An 11,369-nucleotide genomic window follows, 5' to 3' on the forward strand; every position below is an offset into this window, starting at 1 on the left:
GAATAAAAACATAAAATAATTCTTAACTATTGGGTTTAATTGATTAAATGTAATCGGTTGTGAGTTAACACATTAAAACGTTATTAAAGGCCGGGTTTGTAGGCTTGGGCATCTAATATCCTCAAACGGACTTGCATCCAATGGCGTATCCTCTCCCCAATTACTACCTCCGAAGTTTCCTTTTTCTTCACCAAAATTGATTGGATTAATCAAAACACTATTAGTACACCCATTAGAGCACCAGTGATTGTTACCTTACGTTGCTCCACTACCAAAATTTATCAATAGAGTTAAAGTAGAGCATGACTTTTACTAACTTAGCTTCTCTCAACTCCCTCAGATAAAACTCTCTATCCCAATTTCTCAAGGCAAGGTTCCTCTTCCAATCCAACAAATTTATGTAAAAAAAAAATGCAATCAAATTGAGGTTTGCAATTTCAAATGTTTTTTGATAAATTTGTTTTGCTGTGATTTAGAAATCCTTACAAACATCTTATTTACATGGTGTCGCCTATTCAGTTTATCAAGAAAAATTGGTGTTCTTAGTATGCTTAGTATTTTGCCTAATATATGATAGTTCAAGACTTGAGCTGTTGGGATTAGGAAGGCACAGTTAAATGGAACAAGATAGAAAAGCGATTAACAAGCACGAAGAAAGAAAAGAAATTACACAAAAAAGTCTTGCTAGGAACTCAATATTTTTACCTTGATTAGATTTGCTAAGGATGAGGAAAAAATATTAAACCACGAAGAACCATATATACTCTAGCTAGGTACATTTCCTTTTTCTTCCTTAATAAATTCATGTGATGTGGTGTTAGTCTACTTTAATTTATTTTTCATTCTATTAAAAGTCAGTAGATACAATGTTGGTTCTTGGTATCTCAAGTGCTATATGCATGTATGCTCGACTTGGTTAGCACGTAACAACATTTAAAAGCTTAAGTTTGTTTGTGCTTTATGTCTTGGCTATTTGTCTTTTGTTTTGAAGTTTTCACTTGTTTGTTTGTTGTTTCGTTCCCATCCCTTTTACACTCGATATGGTACTTTTAAAAAATTTCACAACATAGTAGAGTGTCTATTGCTGGCTCCAAATGAAATATGGAGGCACTACAAAGCTACACCTTATTTGGACCATTTTTTTTTTTGAAGTAATTAAAAGGGTTAAGACCGGCTACCCCCAAACTATATTAATGAAATCAATCATAAATACAACCTAATGCATCCTCCTCCACTATACATTGTAAGCATTCACTCAGTGAAAGGGTGTAAAACATTACATTATTCGGATCCTTTAGTTTTCTTTCAGATTTGTTTTTGAATTGAAGGGCATAAATAGAAAGACATAAATAGAAGATGATTGTAATGCCCGGGAAGAAAAAGTGTACTTATAGTGGCTCCAAAAGAAATATGGAGGCACTACAAAGGTACACCTTATTCAGATCCTTAAGTTTCTTTCAGGATTTATTTTTGAATGGACAGGCATAAATAGAAGATGATTGTACCGGCCGGGATGAAAAAGTTGCACTTATAGTGGTATGGCAGAGTGATTCATGATCATTACATGAACCCAGAACATTATTACAAATTTGTATTGATTTAATTGATGCCAAGCCACCAATCTGAGTATACCTAGCATGACTATTTATAAGCATTTCATTGCCCTTTTTGGGAGGCCTATCTTGGCTCATTTACAAAGTTAGAGGTTGTTCACACTTCTAATCCATTAGTTTTCCTTATGGTCAGCATTTTAAAACTTGAAGAACCTAAAAGATGATGGAGTGTACGTGTTTGATAAATTGACCAAGATTATATATTGGTTATGATAGAAGAGTATGTCTTTGGAGTGTAATTAATGTGCAGCCAATGGTTTAAAAGAAATTTATTTGCTTTCGGGAAGGCACCAAAGATATGAATTTCGGGATGGTGAAATTCCATGCTAGACTTTGGGAAATTTATTGTGTTCATTTAATGTGGGGGTGTTTGTCGACCTACAAGATCCGTGTTTCTAGGTACTTCATCTCATGTAAGTTACCCATTTTGATTTCCATTCTTTAGTTTTTCTTTTACTTCTTTAGGCCAATTTAGTGATGCACACGGTTTTTTTTATATGTTTACGATTTGTTTTACTAAATTTTCTATGCAAAGTTCCTTTTGGGTTGTTGTTTCCCGTTATGTTCTAAATTTTGAGGTTGCTTTGCATCTTTGATACCATTTTGGGATACTTTCTGTTGTGAGTAATTGTCTTCAATCTCATTTGAGCACCTAAACAATTTCAGCATACATCCCAATTTATTTGTTTGTTTAGTTTGTGCATGTTGAAGTATTGACGCCACTGATTTCTACCTTTTCAAATCCTTTCTCTTTTGAAAGTGATTCTGAGTTGCTATTTTTTTTAACAAAAAGAGGGCGAGAGGGGTAGCAGATTTAGAACACTTTTGTCTCATATCCTCTACATAAAGGTTAATTTTAGTGCATTATGTTGGTAGACACCCAAAAAATTTAGTTCATAGAGGTTAATTTTAGCCAATTTCCTTTTCCTTCACCAAAAATTAATAGACACCCAATTAATTAGTACACATCGGTTACTCATCTTTTTCCTCTCGCATACTTATTGAGAGTTAGAGCACCACTGATTATTTCCTTCCGATAGTTGCTCTCCGTTTTCCTTTCCCATTCAATAAGAGTTAATTTGATTAGTATGCAATTTCTCTACCGACTTTTAGTGGTTTGTAACGCTTTAATGTGCTTGAAGAAAATAAATGGTGTTTAAAAGCATACAACGTTATTTGTAACTTCTCTACTGTTTAAAGCATGTTTTAAAGCATCCTTTCTTTCCTTAATCATCATGGATACTATTTTTCTATAAAAATAAAATCTTATGCATTCTTAACCTTCAAGAATTTAAGCACTCCCCTTTGTTTTGGAAATGTCGATTGAAGATATAATTGAGAGTGTGTTTTCATAAATGCTAATTGCAATAAACAAATTTGACTTATAGTGGACCCACTAATGAAGTCTCATTCCCAAATCCTTCGTGAAGGTTTGACAACTTATTGGCCCTCTTGGGTCCTTCATTGCAAGATATCAAGAACTAAAGATTCCATTGCCCTCAATCTCCTCTACCAATAACGATTATGATTTCAGTTAGATATTTTTGTTATGACATTTATATATAATGACTAATGACCACATATAGAATTCTCCTCTACCAATAACTCCACTACTACGATTTCAGTTAGATTTCTATTATGACATTTATATGTAATGCCTAAGATTCTTTTATACAAATATCAATGAAAAGTACATGTTAATAGCGATTGTACAACACAAAAATAGAATTCTTTGGGCTCTTTTGGTATTTATGCTCATTTTAGTTTGAGAAAAAGAATTCTGTGGGCTCAAAATAGAGGCATTCTCATAAGCAACTGCGGGTCAAAACCCCAGAAGGGCGACCAACCCTACTTCTGCCTACAGAATACGTCATGTTCCCAAAAGCCGGAGCAAAACCTGATTCTCAGATCTAGGGATTGCCTAAGCCTTATATCTAATAAGGGCATGTGAGGTGAAGAAGTGCTCTATTTCTGTGTTATACAATATGCGCTACGAACATGTACTTTTCATTGATATTTGTGTAAGGATGTCAGTATGTCACATACCAGTGTGGGCTTCTAAATCCCGTTTTCTTATTGGATTTTCAGCAATTATATATCTTCTTATTGTTGTCAGATTTTAATTTTTTATTTATTCCCAACAAAGGTTTTATGCATACTTCCTAATTGTTGCCTGCCTATCCATACTAAACCTTTTATTCCTTTTGTTTTTTGATAGGTATTAAGGTATATTGCAAGTTTGTAACTACCTTACGTACTTCAAGCCAGGATGCGGGAAATGATCAAGCCACGAGGAAAACATGTACATTTTCTTCATTTCCCTCATCGTTGGATTGAAATTCAAATTAAGGTATTGTTTCTTTCGTATACTTCCATTGGATGATTTAATTAAAATGATGCTTACTAAAAAATTGTTGTTAAGAAATCCAAGTGTCACTTTATTTGTTGAATCGATTACTATATTTGATCATTTTTCTCTATTTTACTTTTTTTTTTTTTTTTTTTATTTTTTGTTGATGTTGGTAGGAAATTGTGAATTAGCCATTTAAGAGTTAATGTGTTTGTATTTTGAGTTGTTTAAATTGGAAATGGTTTATTGATTGTTTCTCCTAGCAAGGATAGTGTAAACCAAGGTACAATAGTACTTCATGAGACTAGCCTCCCCAAAAAATATCACCACCCCAACCAAAAAAAAGAAGGATATAAAAGTAGTTTTGTGGAATCGCACCAAAGAGGTTTGATCTTTTTCATGTTGTGTTCAAGTGGTGTGAATAGGTAAGAGGGCATAATTTGGTGGAACCAAGTATTGTTGCTAAAGAATTGTTTAATAGAGCGTGTTGAATTCAGTGTGCATAAATGCATAATATGTGTTTGATTTCAGTTGATCCCAAAATTATACTTGCTTTTGCAGTAAGCTATTCATCTATAGTATTTTTATTACTGTAAGTTCCTTTGCACAAATTGATCTTCAATGTCCATTGAAAGTGGTCTAAGAGATGAAGATACTTTCGCTCTAGGAAGCATTCTTGCATTGTATTAGTCAAGTATTTTCAGATACTTTGAAATCTTGCATACTTACTAATACAAATGACATTATTGGATGAGTAGAATTGTCATTTAGAATGTTTCACTCATACAATATTCAAGTTTCTTCTGAAACCCTGTTCGGTGGCCCTATATGGATTAGAAATTGTTGATCCCTTTATCCCTTGCTTACTATGTGAACTTGAGATATTGGATATAAGCATAAGGTGTAAAACCGTGACAACTTCTTTAGCCTAAACAGTTAGTACTTTGAGATTTACTAGGGGGTAGATGTTCAACAATGGGTAGAGAATATTAGGGGATGTTCAACAATGGGTAGAGAATCCCATGGCCTTCTCAACTGGGAGATTCAGCTTTAACTTAACAAACAAAGGGTTGGGGGTTATTGACTGCCCATATTTTAATTTCAGCGAGTCGTTGAAGCATTATAGATGGATTATCAAGTCTCGAAGGGAGTCAAACCTTTAAAAGTGCTAAATTATTTTTCAATCGTTGTAATCTGCTATAGTTAGTGTTGCCTGTGTTTTTAGGATTATTGATTGGTACATCGGTCCTTTCTTTGGATCTTTGATGATTCTCATATATTGCTTAATGCAAAATGAGTAACGAGACATCTATTACCAATGGAGTAATGAGACATTTCTTTTACAATTATGGTTTGTGTTGTGCCTACTGCGGCCTCTCTTTCATCACATATGAAGTGGTTGATATATGCAATTTTTGAAATCCATAGATTGTGTTTAGAGTGGTAGTTCTAAAGTGATGTGTGGTTGGACCAAACTTTACGTGGTGTTCAGAAGTTTAGACAGGTGAGTAGAATTTATAATTAATAGTATGTAATTAGAACAAGATTGATACTATCATAAGACTAGCATGAAAAGGTGATCGAGCAACATCTTTATTTGTTTGGAGTAATTATTACACTGTAACGCAAAGATGTTATTCCTTATTGCAAGTGAATACTAGGAATGTTACTCTGGGTGTATAGTTAGAGTTCAGTGTTGGGAATACAGAATGTGTGCTTCTCAATACTGTAATTACTTTGCAAAAACTCTTGATCGATGGGGTCTATAACACTATAAGTTCGAAGTTAGTTATTTGTCTTAATATTTAAGTTTGGAGAACTTTGATGGACTTTGATTCATTTTCCTCAGTTGGTTATTGCCGCAATACAACAAATAACACAACCAAGTTCCATTTGATAAGAGATGGTATGATGAAATATTGATAGCCTGGCATGTTTCCTTGATAATTTATACCAAAGAAATTCGATTGATGGGAACATAGAAACTATAACACAGTTTATTTATAGGTTTCAAGAAACATCGACTCCTTTGACAAATAATGTTGTTACATAGAACTCTTCTTTAATAATGGTTGGATTTCAATTTGAACATTTAGTTCCTACTATATATACTACTTGATTGTGCCATGTTATATATATATATATATATATATATATATATGCTCATAGTTGTTTTGAAGACATGATAGAAAGAATACACGATCCTTGGATGCTTGGCCCTCTTTTGACAAGTCCAACATGTTTATGACTCTTGGAAGTTGAATTGATTAAAGTATGCTCTTAGTCTTATGTTGCTTTAATATGTTACTTCTAATTTTGCTCTAATATTATTTTCCTGGATGTCTAGCCAGATGTCATTTGTATTGAACAATGGGATAACTCTGAAAATAACCAACTAAATTTGTCGGCTTTTCAGAGACTATTGGGAGCTAATCAACAACTATGTTGGCGCTCATGAATCCACTGAGAAGAAAAGTGCTAAGATGTGTTTCAAATTTAAAAAAGTTGGAAGAAGAAAGAACAACGCACTCTAAGCTAATTACAAGGAGATGTTCCGTTACTGTGAAGTGTAGTGCTAGATCAAGTGTAAGTTCGAAATCACTTCCAATGTTTCATATTTCAAAATTTTAAAAGAAGAAAGAACGTAGCCTAAGCTAATTGCAAGGAGATGTGCTCTAATGGTAATAATCTGAACTCTTGACCTCTTCGATTTAGCAATGTTACTTAATTCCTCAACTGCACTGAATGCATATTTTCTATTCGAGAAGCTTACCTTCCAGATTCAAGGTCAATAGAAGATTGATGAATGTCTTGAAAATTACCTCAAAGATACCAACTTCTGTACATATGGTAGATGTAACATCTAATGCGGCATGCAGCGAAATGTGCCAAGAAAATATATAAAGTGACACCTACATGACTTCAAATGTGGGAGAATTAGAATACTAAGTGTGAGATTTTCTTGAAATGAGTCTCATGTCAACTGGAATAAAGTCGAGTAGATCTATGTTACTATCCTCCTTGACGTTAGTTGTCGAAAAAATAACTATTCTCCTTGACCACTGTAAATACTTGAACACTCAACAAAGAAAAAAGTATGTGCAACCGCAGGTAACTTTTAATGAACAAAAATTTTGTCGTTTCAAATATTTGCATTGTATATGCTTAGGAATTGGGTACTACCTAGGGGAACACCTTTACAGTTTACAGTATAGATCGTAGATCGTGAATTCAACAAAGACCTTAGATTCAAGAATCTAAAGCATGAACTTGATTTACCTATTTATGCAAACGCCCTCTTCCTAACCGAAAGCCATGAGACCTGGTCGAAAGATGTCCTCAAAAGCCCAATCGGTCGAGATAACTTCAACTTGCCATGCACCGCCAACTCCAACCAAATTTAAAGACCGGTTAATATGTTCCAATGTGGGTGTCGAAAAGCTTTGAAGGTTCTCTTCAATACCAAATTTAAGTATATAATGAATGAATTTGATGAATCTTATTAACAAAATTAAGGGGCTATTAAATAGTTGCCAACACCTTAATTCTGTGGAAGGGCTTCAATGGGTTTTGGTTTGAGTCCTTTCTTGCATGAAGAAGTGCCCATGAAGTGTCGCCCATTAAGTGAGCTTCAAGACAAATTTCTTAAAGCTTCTGAAAAAACCATGAATGTTGAAGCTTCTTAAAGTCAAGCGAGGATCTTTGTTCTAATTTGGTTATAATAGAGGTACATGCTCTTCTCAAAGAACTCCTTCAATTCTTTATCATCTTTGAGTTTTTGACTGGTGTAGTACTACTGTTAGAAGAATATACTTATCAACATGTATTAACCAAAAAGGTATCCAGGGAATGTCCCCAATTCCCATTTGGTTGAGAAAAGGTTTGCATAAAATCAATAGAATGATTGGGATATAGTCATGGTAAAACGTTGTATACTGAATGCGGTAAAGTTACATTCAGTGCCACAAACAACATAATAAGCACCTCATAACCAATCGTGCCGTCGGCACGGGTTATATCTAGTAATTAAAATAGATCTAATTGGGTCTTTAAATGTTTTGACTTTTGGGGCCGGGTTCTAAGGTTTGGGTTTGGGCTTGGCTAGTTGGGTCCAAACCATTTCCTTAGTCATGAGCCCATGAGCCATGCACCTTTGCCCTTAGCCATGAACCATGGCTATGACCCTAAACCTGTTGAACATGGAAACGACAGTTTGACTTTGACAATGATGGGTTGACTTTGACATTGACCGTTGACTGTGGAATGTTGACTTTTTCTAGATTTTCACATATTTAAGAATATGGACAAACACTACTACGAAAAAGCTCATATACCACTGTTATTTACAGTGGTAAAAAGCCTTTAACCACTGTTTTCATACCGTGGTAACAACCACCGTAACAAATACTTCTAACAGAACCGTGGTATTAAGTATCCTCTATTTACCATGGTTTTTGGAAAAACCAAGGTATTATGATATCAGAAACCGTGGTTAATAGTCTTTACATACGTTGTGTGTGATGTTAACCGTGGGAAATAGTAATAATAATTACCACTGTTTGATTCAAACCGTGGTTTATATAATCCCCTTAAACCACTGTTCTTACACAACCGTGGTTTATACTTTTTTTTTTAAAAAAAAATCCCCTAATTATTTAATTTCAACTTGCATATATTTTCACGGTATCCACACTGATTTAAAAACACATTGCTCAGACAATATATTCATCGTGCAACAAACGAAAGAAACAAATTTAGACCGTGCAACAGTGAATTGCTAAAAGAATTTGATAATTTTTGCGTCAATAAAGAAATAATAATGACTAACTTGTTCTTCATTCCAAAGTATCAAAGGAGTAATATATTTGTTCCACCTATACATCAAATGAGTTTTACAATGAAAAATACAAATGTTGAGATCAATCCCCAAACCTTAACTAGAAGGGTCCAAACCTAGCTAAGACACCATGACTCGCTCGAACATTCCATTAGATGAACTTCAGAATTTCAAGTCAAACAACATCAAGTTCATCTTGTGCATAGGTATCTTTGAGTGTTAAGTGTCATCTGCACGATCAATACCATAAAATAATAACTTAATAACGAAGAATACCATAAAATAATAGAATGCTAAAGAAATATAAGCAGAAGCAGACATCTTAATAATATATAATGTGTAAACTACAATTTATCGGCCCTAAATCAATTGTTGCCCCCCCAAATGACGCTTGACATTTGTTTTCTTATTTTTTTGTTTCCACAATCTAAAGTATAAATCTTAGGACAATGTAACATTTGAGTTATATATCACGTGTAAATAAAATACTTACATACCTATTGCTTAATCTCCTGTTTTCTTATTTGCATTGTTGCCTAACTTGGGTGTTGATGGAGGTTGGGCTGCTTTGGGATTTAATGTCCTCTGAAAGCCATTAAACGTCAACAAAGAAAGTGAGTATACAATGCATACTGTTTGCACATCAACATGATAACAACTAATATGAAACCATAAAAGTCAAAGGAGTATAGAAAATTCATTTCGAGCATCTTGTCTTTCAAAGAGCATAACTCCTCACAACAATTACTAATATCCAATCCTTAGGTGTCTAATGAGCTACTACCCAAAACAAAAATTGTTTAAGAGTCATAATAGCTTGAATTAAGATATCACTTTGGAATTAAAAAGATTCAAGGATTTAAGAAATCACTGATGCAACACACTCCTAGGAGTCATATTTTATAACCAAAAAGAAAAAAAAAATAGATCGATATTATCTAATCCAAATAATTTGACCATACCAATTTCATATACAGGTCGTCTGGCACTTGCAAATGTAATCACGATTGGTGCAAGTGTCTAACATCACATAGACAAACACAGAACAAAAACAAAACAAAGTGAACACGACGCACTTACTTTTGAAAGCACCTTCACTTATCCAAAATGAAGAAAAAAGCAAAAGACCTGCTTATGTCAAGGCTCAAGGCTATTAAAAATGATCCTAACAATTTCCCACATAACACATGAAGAAAAAACAAACGTCTAGTCCATCAAAATAATGGTGTAGTTTTATTCCTTTTTTCCCATAATATGCAAACTATATCCATGATCTGAATATGTTTAGAATACATCTTTATGACCTTTTACAAGTATAATACATGATCAGTTCAATTTTATCATCAGTCCAATTTTATCTAATGCGCGTAGGAACAATATCCAGGATATGTAAATATAATTATCAAAACAAAGAAAAAGAGCAGAAGAATATATACCACCAATAGTGCGTTCCACCATGAGCAGTTGCAAGCATCGGTGGATGACCTTGGTGTGGTATCATCACAACAGTTTCTTTCACAAAACACTTCAAAAAGAATATAAAATGGGAGTCGTAGTACCCAACAAATATACTCATACTGCATTCACAAATTAGAGAGAGTAGCAGCAATAGAAGAAGAGCATTGACACTAGGGTTCTTATTGTCTGTAACCAATTATATTCACTAAAGTGACCAAACCAAACTTATCTGAATGTAACCGAGATCAGGTTAAAAATTCCAAAGAAACTCATATGCAAAAGCTGCTAAAACTTGACTTACCATTACACATTGGTGAGAAGTTAGACTACGAACTAATTACTCATTGATCATTGTCATAGATAGGAACTATGCATTCAAGTTAAAGAGCAATTAGCTATACATCAGCTATGAGTCTATGATGCAAGGAATCTTGGAGGTTCCTAACACAAGAAAGAATGCAAAACAAGGATGCACTTTGTAATTCGTACTGGTATACGTCACATATCCATGATCAAACAATAAGGGACTAATGATGATAAAATCAATGTATAATGAGTAGATAATAACAAAAAAAAACATTTAAGCATGAGTTCTTATGAGTAAACTCGTGAGTTGCGCAAGATGTTTCAAAACAAAATACCTTCCTCACCCCCATAATCTTCATTTTAATCTACCTTGGAGATGTAGGAACGGATCGTGTATACTTGGCAATTCTGGAGAAATTTCAAAACAAAACATATTATTCAATAAGATCGAAAAGAAAAAGGATACACAATAATACGATAATGGTTCAAAGGATGTTGCACCTCCGAGTTGGTATGCTTTTAGCCTTTTACCGTAGAGATGTTGCAGTTAATTAAAATCATAGTAACTTCCATTAGTTGAACCTGCAATTATTTGTTTTTTAGCTTCTTCTTCACTGTAAAAGAAAGTGCATCTAATCGTGATTAACAAACTGTCACACTATAGATCAATATTGTGGCTATTTCCATCTTCTTGAAATGATAAATGAAATAAAAGCAAATGATTATTAATCAGAAAGCACCAGTCAAAATTATTTAAAATAATATTTCTAGCATAATTGGACTGGAAGCAAACAATAAGGTACAA

At 33.7% G+C, this 11,369-nt stretch overlaps 1 long non-coding RNA gene across 1 annotated transcript; it reads left to right on the forward strand.

Annotated features, from left to right (window-relative positions):
• The first annotated feature begins 1,892 nt into the window (after nucleotides 1-1,892).
• On the forward strand, nucleotides 1,893-6,612 carry LOC147474739 (uncharacterized). Its single transcript, XR_015207414.1, has 3 exons — nucleotides 1,893-2,026; nucleotides 3,832-3,963; nucleotides 6,380-6,612. It is a non-coding gene; the product is annotated as an uncharacterized LOC147474739 (long non-coding RNA).
• The last annotated feature ends 4,757 nt before the right edge of the window (nucleotides 6,613-11,369 follow it).

Source organism: Coptis chinensis, chromosome 9 (assembly GCF_015680905.1).
Source record: "Coptis chinensis isolate HL-2020 chromosome 9, ASM1568090v1, whole genome shotgun sequence".
NCBI lineage: Eukaryota > Viridiplantae > Streptophyta > Magnoliopsida > Ranunculales > Ranunculaceae > Coptis > Coptis chinensis.